The sequence below is a fragment of the Elaeis guineensis genome, chromosome 11, assembly GCF_000442705.2.
Source record: "Elaeis guineensis isolate ETL-2024a chromosome 11, EG11, whole genome shotgun sequence".
Lineage (NCBI taxonomy): Eukaryota > Viridiplantae > Streptophyta > Magnoliopsida > Arecales > Arecaceae > Elaeis > Elaeis guineensis.
Window position 1 is genome coordinate 56,563,238 of NC_026003.2, and position 25,152 is coordinate 56,588,389.

Sequence of the window (25,152 nt, forward strand, 5' to 3'; positions counted from 1 at the left end):
TTATTGATCCTAATTAAATCTAATTTAGTTGGGTTTAAATTAGTCTAATTGGACCTAACTTATTTGGTTCAATTAGGTTGGTTTAAATAATTAAACCACCTTGACCCAATCTCCATGCACCACCTCACTTCCATTGCACCCATTTGGATTCATGAGAAGAAACTTCTCATGAATTTTTTTCTCACGCCAAGCCCTCTCCATGCCCCACTTTAATGTGCCAAATGGATGGATAAGGATGATTGGTTGGCCATTCAAATTGAAAATAAAGTATGAATTTGAATGGGCAATCAATCTTTGCACCTTATCCCTTTTTTTACGCCCTATTTATTACATGAGAAAAGATTTCTCATGAAATCACTCGATGCATAATTTAAGCCATGCCTCACACCTTTAGTGGATAAGGGATGAGTTGGTATCCATTTGAATTCAAAATTTGATTTGAATTCAAATGTGCAATTACTCATCTTTATCTTTTCTTTTGGATAAGACATTTGACATTGTTATAAAAGGAGGAGAAAAGTGGGGCATGCAAGAAGAAGTTTTTTGGAAAAAAATTTTGGGGTGTGAGAAGTCTTGTGCGTGAGAAGGAAGTCCATATCCTTCCAAGAGAAAAAGATAAAAAAGAAAGAAAAGTGGGTGCATGGTTTCCGGTGAGTTCCCTAGAGTTTTAGCCTGGGGTTCGGGAAGTGAGAAAGTGAGCTACGAATGTCGTGTGCCCACAAAATCTTAGGGAGATCTTCAACATCCTCTCAAGCTTGTCTGTTCACAATCCAAAGTATCCAAAGAATCGACAGACATCGATCGAAGGAGTTCGATCAGCATCCACCGTCAAAAGGGCTCTACAACGAGCTAGCACTCGTGAGGAGTCGATCAGACCGAGAGCTTCATGTGGATGATCCACAGAGATCAGACACACTGTGTGGCTGCATCACGATGATCAGACTCTTCCGACGATGATCAGATTGCGGCGATCTACTACCCACACAAAGATATTGTGTTCTGAACACATTACAATAAAGTGTTTACTGTTCGAATTTGAATTTCAAATTTAAATGAATGCATGCTATATATCATAGTTTGATCCTAGTGTAGGATAAATTTATGTTAATTTATTAGATTAATTAATATCTTTTTGCTGTAAAATCATAATTTTGAAAAAGTTTTAAAATTACCATTTTACTCCTCCACTAAATTTTTCTCACAAATGGTATCAGAGCAAGTTCTTAGATATGATATATATATTTGCATGCGTAGATTAAGTTATAATCTAAAAGTTTAAATTTGAAATTTTAAATTTAAAATTTAAAATTTGAATTTTGAAAGTTGTTCGAAATTCAAAATTTAAAAATTTGAAATTCAAAATTTAAAATTTGAATTTTAAAATTTAAAATTCAAAATTCAAAAATTTCAAATTTCAAATTTGAAATTCAAAATTTAAAATTTAAAATTTGAAATTCAAAAATTTGAAATTTGAAATTTGAAATTTGTTTGAAATTTGAAATTCAAAATTTGAAATTTGAAATTCAAAATTTAAAATTTGAAATTTAGAATTTAGAATTTAAAATTGATATATTTAGATATACTTGAACCAAGTAGCAAGTAATCAAATTGGGTTGGTTGCCATGGCCGTCCGATCATAGGAGAAAAGTAGGGTTTAAAGGCCCTCTCCTCCCATTCGATGGGGTCTCCTATGGCGGTAGGGGTGCCGCTGCAATTATATCCCATGCAGATGAAGTAGCGAAAGGAATTAATTGTATAGATTCAATAATGAAATTTATCATGAATGTGTTAGATTAGATCTAAAGGAATATTCATGATTTATTTTGATTGAGTTATTTTCTGTTATGTAATTAGCAATAGGATTGCTATTTATGAAATGTGCTGATCTATTTGTGAAATGAGTCAACATATTTGGTGAACAGAAAATAAAACCTTTCAAATTTGAAAATTATTTTCGAAATGCCAAACCCTGACCCATTAGCCCAAATACTTAATTAAAAGAATTAAGTGTTGTCTAGTAGGTCTAGAATTGTGAATTAAGACCTAAGACAATTGCATAAACTTATGGGTCAAAAGGTTAGATGGATTAGGTCCATAATTGGGTTAGACCTAAGGTTAGCTTAAAGAAATGGACTAAATTATAGTAATTGGTCAAATCTAATCAAAAGTTGAATTAGATTAGGTCAAGGATACTCTAGACTCAACTCCAATAGTTGTAGTTGAATGGGTCCATGTCTTTAACTAGACCAAGATGGACTTAATTCATGGCTACGCGGTGGAACCCTATTTAATAAGTTGATCAAATTAAAACTAATGAACTGGTTGGTGTCTAAGGTAAGTTTGGTATTTTGACTAGCGGTTTTTAAGCTGGAGCTACTCGCAGTGATTCGATCTCTGACGAGTTAATGGCTTATACCCACCACTGATCTCACTTACCTGGCCAACCTGGTGAATTAGATTTTGATTAGATCACTTGGTGATTAGGACTCACCCATGTCATTAGGTAAATTAGTTTGACTGATTTAGATGCTCCTAATGCCAGCTTTAATTAAATCCTTTTTTTTAATCCGACTTGGTGAAGTCAGTGGGAGGATTGAAATTGGCTGGATATTTTTTTCTCATCTATCATTTAATAAAATTCTTAAAAAAATTATTAGGTCCCAAAAAATGATTAAGTTATATTGATAACTAAGTCATAGCCTCCCATTAAGTGAGTGATAATGAGTCCATTAGTTTAATAATCATTGGAGGCCCAAAGGCCTGGTGCTTATTGACTAATGGAATTATCATTCATAATATGATAATTTGGTTTGAGTCTTTCTGATGGTGGTCAAGTTGGCCGGCCAAAGTCGGGCCTGATCATTTATTGGTCCGATTCACCAAATCAAATCATGTTAATGGTTGGACCTAATCAGATCTTTTCAGTGGAGGCCAAAGCCTACTGATTAGGTTCTGGGGCAAAATCAATTACTAGAAGTTGTTTAGAGAAACAACTGGTTGTGAACCTACCCATAGATGCACATGGGTTGACCAACCAAAGTTGGGCTCGTGTGTAGTCTGGTGGATTCTAGTACCCACTAAGGAATTAAAGTAATTCCTCAAATTGGAGGTTGAGGCTACCAATTCATAAAAATACTGGGAAAAACTTTAGACTAAAGTCCAAGTCTTTAGTATTAATAATTTATGTACTAATATAGGTCTGGTTTTCCTTTAAGTAGCTATGGCCACTACCCTATCGCTCCGGTCATTATTTGATAATGACAAGCTCATGGGACCTAATTTCGATAGCTGGTATCGAAAATTAAAAATTATCCTTGAGCATGAGCGGATCCTTTATGTAGTAACGGATCTGGCACCTAAGGAGCTTGCCCCGAACGTTAGAGGGACGATCCGAGACACTTATCAGAAGTGGCTCAACGATCGCACCACCGTTCGGTGCATTATGCTGGCGGCAATGAATGATGACTTCAGCTGTGGGTTCGAGAATGCCCAGCCACAGGAGATGCTTCAAATGTTGAACGACTCCTTTGGCACGCCTGATGACGTTGAAAGGCACAAAACTAGTTATGCCATTTTCAATGTTCGGATGAGGGATGGAGCCTCAGTCACTGATCATGTACTGTACATGATCGAAATGATTGAGCACCTAAGTAAACTGGGCTTTCCCCTGCACGAACAGCTCGGTAAGGATGCGATCCTTAATTCATTGCCCAAGTCCTTCCTCCCCTTCCTTACTCATTTTCGGATGACAAAGCCTGCAGTGAACTATCATGGTTTGTTGGAGTTGCTGCAGAACTTTGAGAAGGATCACCAGCTCCATAAGGAGTCAGTGAATGTTGTAGGAGGGTCTTCTTCTGGTCGTCGACCCTTTAAGAAAGAAAAGAAGAAGAACAAGAAGAAGAAGAATAAGAAAGTGCAGCTGCATGCTAGGACATCTGCACAGGGTCAGACCAAGAAGCATAAGCCCGACCAGAGCCAAGCGGAGTGCTTCTTTTGCAAGAAGCAGGGGCACTGGAAGAGTAACTGTTCTCTATACATTGCTTCCCTGGACCCGAACAGGCCAAAGAAGAAGCAAGGTACTTATATGATAACACCTTGCAATTTTTTCATTTGTGATACTACTGCCTGGGTATTGGATACCGAAAGCCCTTATCATATTTGCAATTCGATGCAGGGTCTGCAAGTCAGTAGGAGATTTGATGAAGGTGAGAGATTCCTGAACGTTGGAGATGGAAGCAAAGTTCCAATTCTAGCATTAGGAATCATGAACCTTGTAATCAATTCTCGAAACGTAATTCTGAGTGAATGTCACTATTGTCCAAGCTTTTTATTAAATATTATTTCTGTAGGCCTTTTGGCCATGAACGGTTATCAATTTTTAATAAAAGAAAATATTTACAATATCATTTTGAATGGTATTACAATGTTTGTTGGATAACTTAATAATGGAATTTACTTTCTATCACAACCTGTTAATGTGGTTCAAACCTCTGGTAAATATCCTAGAATAGATAATGTGTCAGAAGTCTACCTTTGGCACTGTAGGCTAGGTCATATCAATAAGAACAGGATAAACAGGTTGGCCCAAGAAGGAATTCTTGAAGTAGGTGATTGTGAATCACTTCCAACCTATGAGTCCTGTCTTCTTGGTAAAATGACCAAATCACCTTTTACTGTAAAAGGTGAGCGAGCCAGTGAACTCTTGGGTTTGGTACATTCTGATGTATGTGGACCCATGAGCTCAAGTGCAAGAGGTGGATATTTCTACTTCATAACCTTCACAGACGACCTATCAAGGTATGGGTATGTCTATTTAATGAAGCATAAATCAGAGTCATTTGAAACGTTTAAACTATTCCGAAATGAGGTAGAAAAATAAACTGGAAAGTATATTAAAACTCTTCAATCTGAGGAGGTGAATACCTTTCCAATGATTTTCTAACATATCTTGGGGAGAATGGGATTCTCTATCAGTGGACTCCTCCTGGAACACCACAACATAATGGTGTATCTGAAAGGAGGAATCAGACCTTGTTGGACATGGTTCGATCCGTGATGGGGTTTGCTGGTCTACCGATCTCCCTCTGGGGATATGCGCTCGAATCGGCTTGTTACCTTCTAAATAGAGTCCGAGTAAGTCTGTAACCAAAACGCCATATGAGATATGGATAGGACGTAAGCCAGTACTCTCGCACCTTAGGGTTTGGGGGTGTCCGGCTTATGTTAAACGTTTAATTACGGATAAGCTTGGACCTAGGTCTGACAAGTGTAATTTTATAGGGTACCCAAAAGAGACCAAAGGGTATTACTTCTACCTAGCTGATGAGCAAAAAGTGTTTGTCAGCCTTAAGGCAATCTTTTTGGAAAAAGAGTTCCTTGGTGAAGGGACTGTTGCCTCTAAGGTCGAACTTGACGAAGTTCGGCAGGTAGAAAAATCAACACAAGTTGCTGAACCTGAACCGGATTTGATTAGATCAGATCTAGAGCCCATTGTTCAAGCACCCTTAAGGCGATCTGGTAGAGTACCACGTCAACCGGACAGATACTATGGTTTCTTGGTCCGGGATGATGATCCTATTGAACTTGATGAAAACGATGAGGATCCGATCACCTACATGGATGCAATGCAGAGACCTGACTTTGAGAAATGGCTGGAGGCCATGAAATCCGAAATGGAGTCCATGAAGGTCAACGATGTGTGGACATTGGTTGACCCACCCGAAGGAGTAAAATTCATAGGGTGTAAGTGGGTCTTCAAGAGGAAGAGAGGCACAGACGGAAAGGTAGAAACCTATAAAGCCCATCTGGTTGCCAAGGGATATCGTCAACGTTATGGTATAGACTATGATGAGACATTTTCTCCTGTGGCAATGCTCAAATCCATTCAGATTATGCTTGCGATAGTTGCCCATCTGGACTATGAAATCTGGCAGATGGATGTGAAGACAGCTTTCCTAAACGGAGAGCTGGATGAAGAGGTGTATATGATACAACCTGAAGGAATCACATCCACAGATGAGTCTAAGGTGTGCAGGCTACAGAGGTCCATTTATGGACTTAAGCAGGCATCACGGAGTTGGAACATACATTTTGATAAGACAATTGTTGGGTATAAAATACCCCCAGCCGAAGTCCTCAATAGAATCAACGATTCTGCCCACGATGCCGACCTCAAAGGAAGACTCTGCCCGGACTCCTACGGGAGCTGGGCTTCGTCCTCGACTCCAACGGCTGCAGACAGACTCCGTCGACAACTCCGACTTCAAGTTGACTCCACCCGGACTCCTACGGGAGCCGGGCTCCGTCCTCAACATCAACTGCTGGTAAGTCCCGTTCGGACTCCTACGGGAGCCAGACTTCGCCTTTAACTTTGATTGCAGGAAGACTCTGCCCGAACTCCTACGGGAGTCGGGCTTCGTCCTAGACTCCAACGCTGCAGACAGACTTCGTCCGGACTCCTACGGGAGCCGGACTCCGCCGACAACTCCGACTTCAAGTTGACTCCGCCCGGACTCCTACGGGAGCCGGGCTCCATCCTCAACATCAACTGCTGGTAAGCCCCGTCCGGACTCCTACGGGAGCCAGACTTCACCTTTAACTTTGATTGCAGGAAGACTCCGCCCGGACTCCTACGGGAGCCGGGCTTCATCCTCGACTCCAACGGCTGCAGACAGACTTCGTCCGGACTCCTACGGGAGCCAGACTCCGCCGACAACTCCGACTTCAAGTTGACTCCGCCCGGACTCCTACGGGAGCCGGGCTCCGTCCTCAACATCAACTGCTGGTAAGCCCCGTCCGGACTCCTACGGGAGCCGGACTTCGCCTTTAACTTTGATTGCAGGAAGACTCTGTCCGGGCTCCTACGGGAGCCAGGCTCCGTCATCGACATCGGCTACAGGACAACTCCGCCGGACTCCTACGGGAGTCGAACTCTGCCAACAACTTCAACCGCAAGTAGATCCCGCCCGGACTCCTACGGGAGTCGGGCTTCGTCCTCAACATCGACCGCTGGTAAATCTCGTCCGGACTCCTACGGGAGCCGGACCTCTCCTTTGACTTTAATTGCAGGGAGACTCCACCCGGACTCCTATGGGAGCCGGATTTCGTCCTCAACTCCAACAGCTACAAGCAGACTTCGTCCGGACTCCTACGGGAGCCGAACTCCGCCAACAACTTCAATCGCAAGTGGACTCCGCCCGGCCTCCTATGGGAGTCGGGCTCCATCCTCAACGTCAGCTGCCGGTAAGCCTTGTCCGGACTCCTACGGGAGCCGGACTATGCATCTAATTTTGATTGCAGGGGATTCCACCCGGACTCCCACGAGAGCCGGGCTCCACCCACTACCCCAACCGCAAGGAGGACTCCACTCGGACCCCTACGTGGGGTCAGACTCTGACCACAGCCGAACTTCAGCCGACAGATCTGCACTTCCAGGCCACAATCACGGCCATGATTCTGCTACACTTCCTGCGGCGGATTCCGCGCAGCTCCACCACTCCCTGACAGGCCGCAGTAACGATCGCAGCACTGCTCCACTCCCTACGACGGATCCCACGCGGCTCCATTACTACCTGAGAGGCCACGATAAACAGTCGCGATCCTGCTCCACCTCCTGCAACGGATACCGCACGATTCTCCCATCCGCTGGCAAGTCACGACAATAAACGCCGCCCCACTTCACGCGGCAGACTCCACGTGGCACGCCCCGGTGATAGCCACAGGTCCATTCCACTACTCTTCGCAGCAAACTCCGCCTGACCCTGGGCAGCCCACTGCCAGACGGTTACAGATATCGCCATCAATCCGTTATCTCCCCCGTCTATAAAAAGGGGGACCCAGATACGTTATTCTATAAGCTCATTTCTTATCTCAAAACTCTACTAAATTTTCCATTCGAGCGCTCCATTCTTGTTGAGGCAGAGAACTGACTTGAGCATCAGAGGGTCTTGCCGGAGCAACCCCACCTCCGGTTTAGACTTCCCTTGCAGGTCCCGACGGCGACCGCGACTTCCCCGACTCCAGCTTCTCCGGCGCAAGCGAATTTTTGCACCAACAGGACTGGCGCTAGAGGAAGGGCGGCGTCTTCGCAGTACCCTTGTTCTTAAAGGAGCGTTCAACGGAGCTGCCTCCGATCATCTCCTCCGACACCCACTCCTTATTTTTCCCCGCTGGATCCACACTCGATGCCTCCATGCAAGGCGTCCACGCGACGGTCCACGGCCTCCGCGGCCAGATCTCAGGCTCCAACCTCCCCTCCTATTTCTCAACCTCCTCCTCCTCCTCCTCCGATGGCGGCGGTCGGCGCGGAGCAGTTTGACTTGCTGGCACAGCAGGTCAGAGGCCTCATCGAAGCTGTGCAAGCAATGCAGCAGCAGCCGCAGGCGTCAGCGCACCCGGAAAGGGCATCTCCGGAATGCCAGAACCCAGCGACGGGGCGGGCCACCTGGGCCAGCCGCCCCGTCCTTCCTGGGAAAACAAACTCGAGGGTAGAGAGCCCTCAATCGGACCACGACTCCACCCCTGGAAGATCCCTGCCCCCGTTCTGCCAAAGGACCCTCGAGACTCGAAGTCGAGAGGATTTCCTGGACCGGAGGCTCCAGGAGATGAACCGGCGGATTGAAGAACTCCGCCATGCGCCCCCCGCTTATGGTGAGGATATTTGTACTGACCCTCCCTTCTCCCAAACGATCATGCAGGAACCGATCCCGCCAAACTTCAAGCTTCTCCAGTTCGAAAGCTACGACGGGACTTCGGACCCAGTTGATCATCTGGAGGCCTTCCGGATGATGATGCTGCTTCACGGTGCTCCTGATGCCATCTTATGCCGGGCTTTCCCGTCTACTTTGAAGGGAGCAGTGAGGAACTGGTATTTGGCTTTAAAATCGGGTACCATCTTCTCCTTCGATCAAATGAGCCACCAATTTGTGGCCCATTTTGTCAGCAGCCGGCGCCCCCGGAAGGGTTCGGAGTCCCTCATCAACATCAAGCAGAGGGAAGGGAAGTCCATACGGGCCTACATCAACCGCTTCAACATCGCGGCGCTGGAGGTCTGGAACTTGGACCAATCAGTTGCCATGGCCGCCCTGAAAGGCGGCCTTCAGAAGAATGATCTTTTGTTCTCCCTGGAGAAGAAGTATCCCAGGGATTTTGCCGATTTGCTGGCTCGGGCTGAGGGATACGCCCGAGCGAAAGAAGCCTTCAAAATGAAGGATGAAGAGACAGCAAGGGAGCGGCAAGCGGGAGATTCGAGTAAGCCCGCAGTTGAGAAAAGGCCAAAGGAAGCCCGGTCGCATTCTCGATCCCCTCCTAGGCATAAGCGCGCCCATACTCCACCCCGAGCATGCAGGCAGAGAAGCCCGGACCGTGGGGTTCGACGGGGTTTCCCACCAGTGAGATTCCGCAACTACGCCCCCCTCAACGTCTCGAAGGCCCAGGTATTAATGGAGGTCAGGGAGCAGCTCCCTAGACCGGAGAGGATGCGCACACACCCCGGAAAGTGCAACCCCAACAAGTTCTGCCTCTACCACCGTGACCACGGCCACGACACAGAGGAATGCATTCAGCTCCAGGACGAGATCGAGGAGCTCATTCGGCGAGGTCGACTTGACAGATTCATCCACCGCAGGCCTGAGGGTAGAGGAGACCGGCCAAGAGCCCTTCCACAGCCTGAACCACCGAGAAGGGAGGAGCAACCCGGGGACCGGCCTCCCATCGGGACCATCGACTCTATCACCGGAGGGCCTCAAGGAGGAGCGGGCCACCCACGACCGTGGAACTCAAAAAATCTGTAAATGTATCACTTACGATTTCACCTTGAATTTAAATTTCAATTTCTTTCTACTTGATGCGCTCTTCCCATTTGGCGCGGATTTATTGCGACTGGGTATGACCCCTCTGAATGCCTAAAACACAGTTATGTCAGGAACAGGAGGAGAACCTCGTCCTGACATAAACAAAGTCAAAGGCCTGGTTCTTTTAGACCGGATGGGGGGAGAGGCCTTACAACGCCCTAATGTGCCCCCACAGCCATGTCAGGAACAGGAGGAGAACCTCGTCCTGACATGAGCAAAATCAAAGGCCCGATTCTTTTAGACCGGATGGGGGGAGAGGCCTTACAATATCCTAATGTGCCCCCACAGCCATGTCAGGAACAGGAGGAGAACCTCATCCTGACATGAGCAAAGTCAAAGGCCCGGTTCTTTTAGACCGGATGGGGGAGAGGCCTTATAATGCCCTAATGTGCCCCCACAGCCATGTCAGGAACAGGAGGAGAACCTCATCCTGACATGAGCAAAGTCAAAGGCCCGGTTCTTTTAGACCGGATGGGGGGAGAGGCCTTACAACGCCCTAATGTGCCCCCACAGCCATGTCAGGAACAGGAGGAGAACCTCGTCCTGACATGAGCAAAGTCGAAGGCCCGGTTCTTTTAGATCGGATGGGGGGAGAGGCCTTACAGCGCCCTAACGTACCTCCACAGCCAAGCCGGGAACGGGAGGAGAACCTCACACTGGCTCGAACAAAAAGGAAGACTTCACCCAGACTCCTACGGGAGCCGGGTTCCGCCCACAAGAAAGACTTCGCCCGGACTCCTACGGGAGCTGGGTTCCGTCCATAAGGAAGACTTCACCCGGACTCCTACGGGAGCTGGGTTCCATCCACAAGGAAGACTTCACCCGAACTCCTACGGGAGCCGGGTTCCGCCCACAAGGAAGACTTCACCTGGACTCCTACGGGAGCCAGGTTCCGCCCACAAGGAAGACTTCACCCGGACTCCTACGAGAGTCGGGTTCCGCCCACAAGGAAGACTTCACCCGGACTCCTACGGGAGCCGGGTTCTGCCCACAAGGAAGGCTTCACCCAGACTCCTACGGGAGCCGGGTTCCGTCCACAAAGAAGGCTTCACCCAGACTCCTACGGGAGTCGGGTTCCGTCCACAAGGAAGACTTCACCCGGACTCCTACGAGAGCCGGGTTCCAGCCACGACGCCAGGGAAGAGTTCACCCGGACTCCTACGGGAGCCAGGTTCTGGCCACGATGCCAGGGAAGACTTCACCCGGACTCCCACGGGAGCCAGGTTTCGTCCACGATGCCAAGGAAGACTTTCGGCACCAGTCAGGAAGACAACGACATCCCCAAAATAATGTGGGGCCCAGACGGCCAAGCTCGGGCTTGCGGCCACGCACGACGAGAAAGGCGAGCTAATGCATCGACGATCGGGCACCCCCTGACGATGTCTACATCAGACAAGTCAAACGATAAGAAAGGTTCGGCAGATAGCAATATTAGTGCAACGCGCGGACGAGGTAACACAAAATGCTCTTTTTATTCTATTTCCGATATACACACTACAAAGCCAGGAAGGCCAAGGAAAGAAGGGCAAAACGACAAAAGGAAGTAACTACATGACAAGACAGAAAGACAAAAAGAGCTCTAAGGAGGCCCTGCTCCCTCTGACCTAGGGTTATCTATTCCGTCCCTCAACCAGGACTGCCTCAGATTCTCAATTTCCTCCTCTAGCTCTTCCCTCTTCTGCAGCGCATCCTGGAGCGCCCGACGAAGTTGCTGGCTTTCAGCCTCCACCTCTCAATGCCTCTTCCTCAAAACTTCAGACTCCACCTCCGCGACGGCCCGCCGCTCGAGTGCCAGTTGGATCTTCACTTGTTGCAGCTTGGCTGTCTTTTCCCCGAGGGAGACAGAAATCCCCTCAATGGTGCCTCTTAGGGCTTGGAGCTCTTCAGAATCTTGGGCGGAAGTAAGCTGTGCCCTGCTAGCTAGCTGTCTCTGGAGACGGATGACTTCGTCGACTGCCGTCCTGAATCTCTCTTTGTATTCTTCCACTTGCCTGCGCCAGCTAGCCCGTTGCACGTCGTGGCTCACCTCGGCATCTTGAAGTTGCTGCTGAAGGTCGGAAACCTTCTGCGACTACCTCTGGTCATCATCGACCCGGGCCAAGAGCCGGGATGAATTTCCTTCCAGCTGGCCGATCTTCCCCCTCGCAGCTGACAGTTCCACCTTGAGGGCGCTAATCCTGGCGGCCTGGGCCCAAATCCGGTCACTGGAGCTCTTCTTGTATTCCTCGAGCTCCTTTGCAAAGTTCGCCTTCCTCCGGCTATACTCCATGATCCCCTTCACATGGAGACTTCGAAAGTGGGCGGCCTCAGCGGCGGCTTCAGAGTGACCTTCTCTCGATTTGCGGAGCTCGGCTTCCATCTTCTTTAACTTCTTCGTCAGATGAAAGACCTCCTTCTTCAACTACTGGATCGTCGATTTCAGCGGGACCCCCAGGGGCAGGGGGAGTGCTTCTGCAGGGCACTGCCATCGGAAGGTAAAAGCGTCAAAGAACGACTCATTGCAGGAAGAAAAGCAGAGAGAAGGAGAAGGGGGAAGGAGAAGCCATCCACAACAAGAAATTCGACTTTATTGATTGAATGATTTTTGAAGACAAACAGAAAGGAAAAATTGCGGCAAAATAAAGGTACAAGATAGAGGTCTCAGACCTCAGGGGCGGGGGTGGAGAATTCAGCGTCCCCGGCGCGGGAGCTGCGACAGTAGTGGCGGCTGACGAGGGACCGGCCTCGTCTTCAGACTCCTCACCTAGGAAGTTGAGGTCGAGCTCTGAGAATTTTCTGGCCACCTTCTCTTGGTAGAGCTCGAACCCCTTAATGAAGGCTTCCTGGCCGAACTGGACATTCAGGTCCATCATCTCCACGGAGGCCTTGAATTCCTCCACCGCAAGGGCTCTAGCCTCCGAGACCAGGATCGGAGTTTGCTCGACCAAGTGGGCGACCTCGGCCTCCACCTTCCTCACCGATTCCTCCAAGATCTGCCTCTCCTCCTCCCGGGCTTTCTTCTTCCTTTCCAGGGCCTCCTGGAGGGCGGCTACCTCGACCGTCTTTGCTTGGAGGTGGGCGACCTCCGCCTGGCAGCGTTCCTCCGCCTGGAGGATATCCCTTCTCGTGTGACTCGTCGCCTCGATATAGGCGAGGAGCTGGTGCCCAACCTGCAAGGGTGGTTAGGGAATCAGAACAAAGGCCGAATAGCCATGTAAATGATGAGTCACTTACCTCAACAAAGGACCCCAAAGAGTCCCAGGCCCACTGTTCAGGATCGGCACGGTCGATCCTCTCCATGACGTCAGGCAGAATGCAGCCGTCGATCAGCCGCCTGATCAAGTCCCTATCATTGAAGGGATTCTCCGACCCCTCCTCGGAGCAGAGGGACTCGTCCGTAGCATTTCGGCGGCTACTCGCCCTGCGGGCCACCGATTTCCTCCTTTTTCCCGCGGCGGGCGCCTCCGTGGGGCGAACCCCCGGGGCGGGGGCCCCAATCGATGGACTCCTCGAGGAGGCCCGGGGGGCTGTTGGCTCGGCATCCGAGGGAATGTCGATGGCCGGGGCCGCCTGGGCGGGCACGGCTAAGCTCGTCTCCTCCGCCCTGGCCCTCTTCGCCGATCCGGAGGTCGTAGCGCCCTTTCTCTTGTGGACCCTCATGCCCCTGGCGAGCATCCGCACTGCTTCGGCGTTCATTCCTAAAAAAATAAAAAAATAAAAAAAAAATAAAAGAAGAGAAGAAAAAGAGAGAGAGAAAAGGAAAGAAGAAAAAGAAGTAAACCAATTAGTCAAAAAAAAAAAAAGAAAAGAAAGAAGAGAGAAAGAAAGAAACAGAGGGGAAAGAGAAAGAGAAGGAAGAGGAGGTAAAAAGAAGAAGAGAAGGGAGGCATGAAAAGAGAAGAATACTCGTTGGATCCTGGGGACTCAGGCCGATGTTGAAAAGAAACTACTCCCTCAGAAGGTTGGGAAGGGAAGGAGCGGAATAAGCTAGAAGCTTCTGGGCGGCCTGGAGGTCGTCCTCCCCCAGGCTGGGAGCCCGGCGGACAGAATCCCTCAGAGAGCCCCAAGGGGGCAGACCCAGTTTCAGGGTCGGGCAGTGGACGAAGAGGTATTTCCCCTTTCAATTATGGATCGAAGAAGGGGCGCCTTTCAGCAACCCCTTCTTGCCGAACTGGGGGGAGAAGTACCACCAGTCCTTCGCCGAAGGATGGCGCTTGAAGGTATAGAAGTGCCTAAACAAGGAGAGAGACGGCTGGACCTCGACTACGTGGCAGAGGGAGAGAAATCCTATCAAAAACCTAAAGGAATTCGGGGCCATGGAAGCCAAGGAGATGTCCAAGAAACGGAAGAGGGCAACGACAAAGGAAGGAAGTGGAAGCCGGAGTCCGGCACGGAATGCTTCCTGGTACAAGCAAAAGCGATCGGGAGGAGGAGTGCTGGCCCAGTCAGAAGGGCCAGGCAGCTCCAGGTCGTACTCCGGAGGAACTCCGTACTGAACCCTTATCAGAAGGAGCTCCTCCGAGGTCACGAAACACGGAATGGCGCCCGGCGCGAAAACCGGATGGAGCCCAGCCCCAGACGCGGGTTCGTCTGCAGAGACAGGAACCTGGGGTTTGAGGCAGAGGAACTCCTGGAACTGCAAGGAGCAGAAGAGCCGGAAGACATTTCGAGTAGTTTCGAAGGGGGCTCTAAAGGACCCTAAGAAGGCGGATAGAAGGGGGGATGAGAGGTCACAGGAAGCTAACTCGGAGGGATGCAAAAAGATAATGACAGAAAAGAAGTCCCTAGGTGGTGGAAGAAGGTTGGCGGTGCCGGAACTAACCTATATCGCTCTGAGAGACCTGAGGAACGAAAACAGGAGATGCCTACGACTCGAGAAGACGCCCACTGAAACAGGGCTCTCGAAGAAAAGGCAAACGCTGGTAAGAACTCAAGAACGAAGTGGGGCACCTAAAGGTGGGAGGACGGGTTTAAATAGACCCTGGGATCCGGCGCCATAGTGATCATGAATCCCCCCAGGCCAGTACGCATCCGACACGTGTCCCACTCCCCCTGGCAGGCGGCTAAAAGCGGCTGACGGTTGGCAGGGCCATTATTGCACTGTACCTAAGCCAGTGTACCTACGAGAATTTCGAAGAGTCACTTCGTACCGCCCCAATTCGAAAAGACTCCGGCACGCGCGCAATTAATGCCCAAAATATCTGGGGGCAGTAGTGCGTGGGATTCGAGGGGACAGCTTCGACTGTACCCATCTCTCTGTACTTTCTTCATTTGAAATTCAAACTCGGAAGTAGGGGGACTGGTGTTGGGTATAAAATACCCCCAGCCGAAGTCCTCAATAGAATCAACGATTCCGCCCACGATGCCAACCTCAAAGGAAGACTCCGCCCGGACTCCTACGGGAGCCGGACTTCGTCCTCGACTCCAACGGCTGCAGACAGACTCCGCCGACAACTCTGACTTCAAGTTGACTCTGCCCGGACTCCTACGGGAGCCGGGCTCCGTCCTCAACATCAACTGCTGGTAAGCCCCGTCCGGACTCCTACGGGAGCCGGACTTTGCCTTTAACTTTGATTGCAGGAAGACTCCGCCCGAACTCCTACGGGAGCCGGGCTTCATCCTCGACTCCAACGGCTGCAGACAGACTTCGTCCGGACTCCTACGGGAGTCGGACTCCGCCGACAACTCTGACTTCAAGTTGACTCCGCCCGGACTCCTACGGGAGCCGAGCTCCGTCCTCAACATCAACTGCTGGTAAGCCCCATCCGGACTCCTACGGGAGCCGGACTTCGCCTTTAACTTTGATTGCAGAAAGACTCCACCCAGACTCCTACGGGAGCCGGGCTTCATCCTCGACTCCAACGGCTGCAGACAGACTTCGTCCGGACTCCTACGGGAGCCAGACTCTGCCGACAACTCCGACTTCAAGTTGACTCCGCCCGGACTCCTACGGGAGCCGGGCTCCGTCCTCAACATCAACTGCTGGTAAGCCCCGTCCGGACTCCTACGGGAGCCGGACTTCGCCTTTAACTTTGATTGCAGGAAGACTCTGTCCGGGCTCCTACGGGAGTCGGGCTCCGTCATCGACATCGGCTACAGGACAACTCCGTCGGACTCCTACGGGAGCCAAACTCCGCCAACAACTTCAACCGCAAGTAGACCCCGCCCGGACTCCTACGAGAGCCAGGCTCCGTCCTCAACATCGATCGCTGGTAAATCTCGTCCGGACTCCTACGGGAGCCGGACCTCTCCTTTGACTTTAATTGCAGGGAAACTCCACCCGGACTCCTACGGGAGCCGGATTTCGTCCTCAACTCCAACAGCTACAAGCAGACTTCGTCCGGACTCCTACGGGAGCCGAACTCTGCAACAACTTCAACCGCAAGTGGACTCCACCCGGACTCCTTTGGGAGCCGGGCTCCATCCTCAATGTCAGCTGCCGGTAAGCCTTGTCCGGACTCCTACGGGAGTCGGACTTTGCATCTGATTTTGATTGCAGGGGATTCCACCCGGACTCCCACGGGAGCCGGGCTCCACCCACTACCCCAACCGCAAGGAGGACTCCGCCCGGACCCCTACGTGGGGTCAGACTCCGACCACAGCCGAACTTCAACCGACAGATCTGCACTTCCAGGCCACAATCACGGCCACGATTCTGCTACACTTCCTGCGGTGGATTTCGCGCAGCTCCACCACTCCCTGACAGGCCGCAGTAACGATCGCAGCACTGCTCCACTCCCTACGACGGATCCCACGCGGCTCCATTACTACCTAACAGGCCACGATAAATGGCCGCGATCCTGCTCCACCTCCTGCAACGGATACCGCACGATTCTCCCATCCGCTGGCAAGTCACGACAACAAACGCCGCCCCACTTCACGCGGCAGACTCCAAGTGGCACGCCCCGGTGATAGCCACGGGTCCATTCCACTACTCTTCGCAGCAAACTCCGCTTGACCCTAGGCAGCCCACTGCCAGACGGTTACAGATACCGCCATCAATCCGTTATCTCCCCCGCCTATAAAAAGGGGGACCCAGATACGTTATTCTATAAGCTCATTTCTTATCTCAAAACTCTACTAAATTCTCCGTTCGAGCGCTCCATTCTTGTTGAGGTAGAGAACTGACTTGAGCATCGGAGGGTCATGCCGGAGCAACCCCACCTCTGGTTTAGACTTTCCTTGCAGGTCCCGACGGTGACCGCGACTTCCCCGACTCCAGCTTCTCCGACGCAAGCGGATTTTTGCACCAACAACAATCAAGACGTATGGCTTCGTTAAGAACGGAGAAGAGACATGCATTTATAAGTGGGCTAATGGTCCAGTAGTAGTATTTCTTGTATTGTATGTGGATGACATTCTCTTAATCAGGAATGATGTCCCTGCATTACAGTGAATAAAGATTTGGCTGTCATCACAGTTCTCCATGAAGGATCTGGGAGAAGCTTCCTACATCCTAGGGATGAGGATCTATAGGGATAGATCTAAAAGGTTGCTTGGTTTATCTCAGTCCACGTACATTGATACTATGCTGAAGAGGTTCGGCATGGAGAATTTCAAGAAAGGCTATCTTTCGATAGGCCATAGAATTTCTCTCTCGAAGAGGGATTGTTCGATAACACCTCAAGAGAGAGAGCGTATGGGTAGGATTTCATATGCTTCGACAGTGGGATCTATCATGTAGGCCATGACATGTACAAGACCAGATGTGGCATACTCACTAGGGGTAGTGAGTATATACCAATCTGATCCAGGGGAGAATCACTGGAAGGTTGTTAAAACCATCCTAAAGTATTTAAAAAATACTAAGGACCAGTGGCTTGTTTATGGTGAATCAGACTTGAGACTTATAGGGTTTACAGAGTCTAGTTTCCAGTCTAATCACGATAACAGCAAAAGTGTGTCGGGATTTATTTTTACCCTTAATGGTGGGGCTATCTGCTGGAAGAGTTCCAAGCAACACACAGTGGATGATTCAGTTTGCGAGGCGGAGTATGTCGCTGCATCAGATGCTGCCAAAGAAGCGGTGTGGCTAAAAAAATTCATCACCGAGCTCGGAGTAGCACCCTCTCTTGTTGGTCCAGTTTTGCTCTACTGTGACAGCTCTGGAGCCATTGCTCAGGGGAAGGAACCAAAGGCACACCAGCGGACGAAGCATATTCTGCGCCGCTACCATCTCATCCGAGAAATTGTGGATCAAGGTGACGTCGATCTTCAGAAGATGGACAGGAAAGAGAACCTGGCTGACCCATTCACTAAAGCCATTGCGGTGAAGGAGTTCGACAACTACAAGTCGAAGATGGGTATTAGATACTGCATCGATTGACTTTAGGCCAAGTTGGAGATTACTGAGAATAGTGTCCCAAAGCCAATCATCAGTCTGTTGATGGTTGTGCTCATTTTTTATATTTGTACATGAATTATGAATTAATAAAAATTATTTTGGTATTTTTCATCACAAAATATTTCATCTTCTAATGAACTCCTATGTTGTGGTGAAGTTCTTAGGACTATTTAGACTCGACAAAGGAGGATTTGTTGTTTAATCCTTAAATCTGTTCGTGACCAAATGATACGTTGTTACCAAGAACGACAATGTTTATCAAGCATAGGTCGTTGTGTGCCATATAGGTTGGTTGTCCTCTTAACCAATGAGTGTGGAGACACTGGTATGGCATACAGGTGAGATGTAAGGGTACATCTGCACTGAACGTGATCGACTCCAGAGCTATTTTTGCTGTCAAGATTTACTTCGATGGAATATGGGTATAAATGTCCCTCCGATCGAGACCGTCATGGTGACTTGCAATCAACTCACTGCACTTAGGCACTGGACTACCTGAATTTCTAATTCAATGACGGAAGGCTGCTGGGTGTAGTTAAGTACTTGACTTGTTAGTGCGTGTGTCAAGATGGGATTGACCACTCTAGTTTAGGAGCTGTGTACAGTCGTATTTCAATTTAGCAAAATCTTGGCCAGGGTAGTCTTTGTGAGGAGTCACAGGACTATTTGAGTTGAGCACGATTCGGATGATCTAATCAAGGTTGACAGTTTAACCCTGAGTCATCCTAAACACAGAGGTCAAAAGGATGAATTATACAGTAACCATATTTATATAGGTTCTGAGTATTGCGATTGTGACCATTCGACCTATCCGGTCATCGGGTACCATTGCTAGATGGTCACTTCGATTAGTACAGGAATTGGTTCCTCTGCTACCAGCTTAGGTTCGAACCTGTGGGGTCACACACATTAGAGGTTCCTATTTGATCTGATAGCTGGTGAAGAGTCCTTCTTGTCTGAGATTCTGTGATCGAGAATCAAGATTCTCTAATCATGAATTCTACACATTTTGGGTACCGGGATCAAGAGTCCCACTGATTTAGGACTCTTCGGTCAGGGTTACATATCGATGAATTCTGATGCCCGATTATCCATCGGATTTAGACTCAATATTTATGAGAGGTTTAATTAGTGATTTGATCACTAATTAACTTAATTTGATTGAGTAATTATTTTTAGATCAAGTCCAATTGAATTGGATTCAGTTAGGTTTGACCCGATTAGGTTAAGAGTTGACCTAATCGTCGAGATGGTTTGGTCCCTGATTTGATCAGGGGTTGGGCTTAATCAATTCCTGATTTGATTAGGATTTTATTGAGCCTAATTAAGCCTAATTTAGTTGGATTTAAATTAGTCTAATTGGACCTAACTTATTTGGTTCAATTAGGTTGGTTTAAATAATTAAACCACCTTGACCCAATCTCCATGCGCCACCTCACTTCTATTGCACCCATTTGGATTCATGAGAAGAAACTTCTCATGAATTTTTTCCTCACTTCAAGCCCTCTCCATGCCCCACTTTAATGTGCCAAATAGATGGATAAGGATGATTGGTTGGCCATTCAAATTCAAAATAAAGTTTGAATTTGAATGGGCAATCAATCTTTGCACCTTATCCCTTTTTTTACGCCCTATTTATTACATGAGAAAAGGTTTCTCATGAAATCACTCGATGCATAATTTAAGCTATGCCTCATGCCTTTAGTGGATAAGGGATGAGTTGGTGTCCATTTGAATTCAAAATTTGATTTGAATTCAAATGTGCAATTACTCATCTTTATCTTTTCTTTTGGATAAGACGTTTGATGTTGTTATGAAAGGAGGAGAAAAGTGGGGCATGCAAGAAGAAGTTTTTTAAAGAAAAATTCTAGGGCGTGAAAAGTCTTGTGCGTGAGAAGGAAGTCCATATCCTTCCAAGAGAAAAAGAAAGAAAAGAAAGAAAAGTGGGTGCAAGGTTTCTGATGAGTTCCCTAGAGTTTTAGCCTAGGGTTCGGGAAGTGAGAAAGTGAGCTACGACTGTCGTGAGCCCACAAAATCTCAGGGAGATCTTCAACATCCTCTCAAGCACGTCTATTGATGATCCAGAGCATTCGAAGAATCGACAGACATCAATCAAAGGAGTTCGATCAGCATCCGCCGTCAAAAGAGCTCTACAATGAGCTAGCACTCGTGAGGAGTCGATCAGACCGGAAGCTTTGTGTAGATGATCCGCAAAGGCTAGATATACTGTATGGCTACATCGTGATGATCAGACTCTCCCGACGATGATTAGATTGCGGCAATCTACTATCCGCACAAAGGTATTGTGTTCTGAACACATTACAGTAAAGTGTTTACTGTTCAAATTTGAATTTTAAATTTAAATGAATGCATGCTATATATCATATTTAGATCCTAGTGTAGAGTAAATTTATGTTAATTAATTAGATTAGTTAATATCTTTTCACTGTAAAATCATAATTTTGAAAAAGTTTTAAAATTATCATTTTACCCCTGCACTGAATTTTTCCCACAATACATCCTTTGAGTTAGTAGAAATTTTAATTCATATTTTCAAGAGTTGAAAATTTAAGGCATGAATTTACATAACTAACTCATAAATAGCTCCTGACCATAAGATCATTACGAGGATGGTGATCGATCCGGAAGGTTGGTGTACGATCGCTTCTTTAGGATAGATGTATCTTGAGTCTACGATGTGGAGACACCAGAGCGAGAGTATAGATATTCATTGAGAATGAGAGTACTGAGCATGACCACCTCGAGCAGTCATAAGAAAATCTATCTTCTCGTCGATGACTAGCTCGATGCTGCAGTTGTGTGTCTAGTTCTTTAACCTGAGGTACATCGACAGTTTACCTTGAGTGTGTTATGTTTGACTACACCATAACTCGGTCTCCTAGCTATTCAGAACCCTGAGGTGTATGTTGGCTGTAGCATATTCATTGTAGAAACTAGATCGCACCAAGAAGGGATCTATCAACCTTGGTAGATAAGAGGAGTAATCCTTTGATGATCGAAAGATTGAGTCCTTAAGCCCATGGCCATGGCAGAGTGAAATAATAGAAAAGAGTTTTTCATTGGAGTTTCACATCAGATTTGGATTGATCGATTGATTCATATGACTGATGTTGGGTTTGACGAGTTCACCTTCACCCTAATTTAGTCAGAACTCATGATAGAAGAACTCAATCACACAGGTAGCTACACTGAGAGGTTCATCTTTATTTCTGATGGGTTGCCACCATATACTGCTAGGTGTCACTGGTAGATTTTGGGAGCAATTAAAATGATCTTGATGATCGATCATTCTAATTGTCTGAATCAGAAGAGTTCTGGTCCATCGAAAGGAGTTTCGATGATGTCGATGATGAGATCATGATATATCTCATTACCATATAGAAATAAACCTAACTGGGTCACACAAATAAGAGTTAGGGTCTGGATGTTATCAATTGAGCTAGCCCAGTTCGATTGATTTGGATTAGATCCAATTAGGTTCAAAGAAATCGTGCTAGCATACGATTGAGCCTAACTTTCTTCTCTTGTAATCTTTTCTATCTCAACTGAGCCAAATGTGATTTGACTCACCTAAAGAACCTTAAGAAGGTTTCTCTCAGTCTAACTGGAGCCAGTCCAGCTTAGAAAAGTCTTATCTTAATTCATGAGATGAATTTAAGACAACACCTGTCAATTCCTGCCACCTGCAATTTTTGTTTTAGGACATTGGTCAAACGTTGACCCATGGATCTTGGACTGAAGGTCACTTGGCAAGAGGTCATTGGAGAGTTTTAGTGGAGTGTCCACCTGCTAAATTAGCCCTCAAAGTGGGTGCCATATTCAGATTAGGCGTGCGCCCCAAGTGGATAAGGATAGAGTCCCATGAGATGAGGACTCTGATCCCTTGATCAACTTGGACTGTGGGGCGCCGATCTCACTGTGCTAATCCAGTGTTGGTGCCAATAGTAGGAGGGATTATGGGGATTGTTATCTGATATGATCAAATGATATCACTCCACCAATCAAAATTTTTTCAAAATTAATTTGAATTTTTTGATTGGTCGAATGATGTGGCATTGCATGCGCAGCAGGGTCTATTTAAACCCTGTCTGCACCTAGGGTTGAGACTCTCTGCTCAATAACCAGGAAAAGCCTAAATCCTCTCTACTTCTCCATACTCCCTCTACTCCTCTCCCACTCCTCTTTACATCCAAGAGGTTGGGCATCCATCTGGTGCTTGTCCAAGGTGTGGTGGCTTCTTGATTAGAAAGTTGCAGAGATTTGTCGAGAAGCTGCTGCTCCAGCTTCAGAAGATCTTTTGAAGATCTTCCAAATCAGATCCAGATCCAGATTTGATTTTTAGAGCAAAAATTTGTGAGGAGAAAATGATCCAGATCTTGCTCGAGTGGACACCGATAGAGGCCAGGCAACTGCATGGCTATTTTAGAACCTTGGGCATTGCTGCGATCATCTACAGGGTAATCTAGTTACCCTAGAGGTATTTCTCTATTCCTCATATTTTCAGATTTAATTTTAGATTTAATATCAGATAATAAAAATTATATCTAATAAATCTTAGATTTGAAATATCATAGAATAATTTTTTTTTTAAATATTCTGCCCCAGATCTCATTAGATCTGGAAGATCCTACAAGGAAAAAATCGGTTTTTCCTTCAAAAGATCACCTCCACCCTGGCATGTAGAATAGTAGGACACCCAAGCCTTGGGCGTGGAAGAGAAAAGAGGGAGGAGAAAAGGCATGGAGAAGGGAGAGGGAGAGTATTTTATTTCATAAAATTCTATTAACTAGAAACCCTAAGAGGCCTTCTCTTTATATAGGCTCTACCTTGACTCAAAAGAGGAATTCAATTAACTTAAAAAGATATATTCTTATCTTATAAGAAATTCTACCTTTTTAATATAATTTTTTTTGAATAAAACCAAACTTAATTAGTATATAATCAGTCCCTTTAGGTAAGTATATGGGGCACCCCAATCTAATTGGGCACCTCATGTTATGACAAGCAGGTAGATGGGGCGCCAACACTTGGCACCCCTTAAGGTTTCTTGGTTCATGAAAGGTGGCATGGCTCCTCTCTCTCTCTTCTCCATGCCATGCCACATAAGGGGGTGGGCTCCTCATGCAATATCCATGGGATTGGCACCCCATGGTCCTGCCAAAAATAAAGGTAGGCGCCACCCATTCTTCCCATTTATTCCACACACTACTTAAAGATAATTAGAAGATAATGTAGAGATAATGAGGAGATAATTCATGCCAACCATTAACATAATTTAATCCTCTTGGGCTCACAATTAAGAGTCCAATTAAACCCAAATAGATTTAGATTAGGTTCAAGGTTATGGACTTTGATCCAATCGAAGTCTCAAAAAGAATTAGGTTTAACCATGTGCTAGCATAATTCTCTTAAACCTGATAGGGTTTCAATAAACTCTATCCTAATTAGAACTTCATAAGTCCAATTAGCAAATTCAAGATTAAATCCCTTAATGTGTGACCCCATAGGTTTCATTCTATCTGGTAATGAGATATATTATGATCTCCATCACAATATCATCGAAACTCTTTTTGATGGATTGAAATATTTTCAATTCTATCTTTCAAGGGTCATCGATCATCAAGATGATATCCGATAAGTCCCACAATCTATCAGTGACACCTAGCAATATGTAGTGGCAATCTAATAGAATAAAAGTATGAACCTTTAGGTGTAGTTATTGTATGATTCAGTTCTTTTATCGTAAGTTCTGACTTGACGAAGATCATGGAGAACTTGTCAGACCTCATTATCAGTCACATGCTAGATTGGCTCGACTCGAGTTCATTTATGAATCTCATGAAAACTCTTTTTCAGTATTCATACTTACTTTAGTCAAAGACTTTCTGAACTCAGTCTCGCAAATCACATAGGACTTCTCTTTTTCCACCAAGATCGATAGATTCCTTCTAGGTGCATCCTACTCCAAACAGCAAGGACCCGAATGGCTAGGGACCAAGAAAATATGCAGTCAACCTTAGTAGCCTTGCTGCGAATAGCCAATGACACCACAGGTCAAAGGACCACTCGCACCATTGTAGCATCAAGAAGACCACTGATGAGTGAATAGACATCCATGTGGTTTCTTGTATTGGTCATGCTCAGTGCAAGTTATTCTTTAACAGCCACCCACATCCTTACCGCAGTGTCCCTACATTGCAGACTCAAGACTCATCTGCCCACAAAGGAGGTGAACTGTGTATCGATCTCGAATTGATTGATCACTATCCTTCATGATGATCTTTTGATCGGGAGTATTTAGAAATTAACCACTAATTAATGTATATCTCAAATTCTTAACACTTTAAGAATATATAAAAATTATCTTTATTAATTTTTAAGATAAATCATGGATACATAAATTTAATAAGAATGAAAAATTTTTTACTGATAATAAAAAATTAAAGTATAAGTTTAAACCTTAGAATTACATAATATGTCAGCCAACAATTGGCTTTTAAGACACAAATCTAACAAACTCCCATTTGACCGAAAGTCAATTGGCCATATACCTAAGACCCATCTTCTCAAGGTGAGCTTCGATCTTCTGCTAGCTGAGAGGCTTGGTCAGTGGGTCTGCCACATTTAGCATGGAGTCGACTCTTTGCACCTCGACGAACTTCTTATCGAGATATTCGCATATGATGTAAAATTACCGCTCTATATGCTTGTACTTCTGATGAGACCTGAACTCCTAAGTGAGGGCTATGGCATTGTTGTTGTCGCAGTGCAGTTGCATCTGATGGCATCACACCCAGCTCCGCAATGAACTTCTTAAACCAAAAAGCTTTCTTAGTAGCTTTAGAGGCAGCGATGTGCTCGACTTCTATGATCAAATCTATAATGATTGACTGCTTAGACCTTTTTCAGCTAACCGCACCACCATTATATAAGAAGATATGCCCTGATGTAGACTTT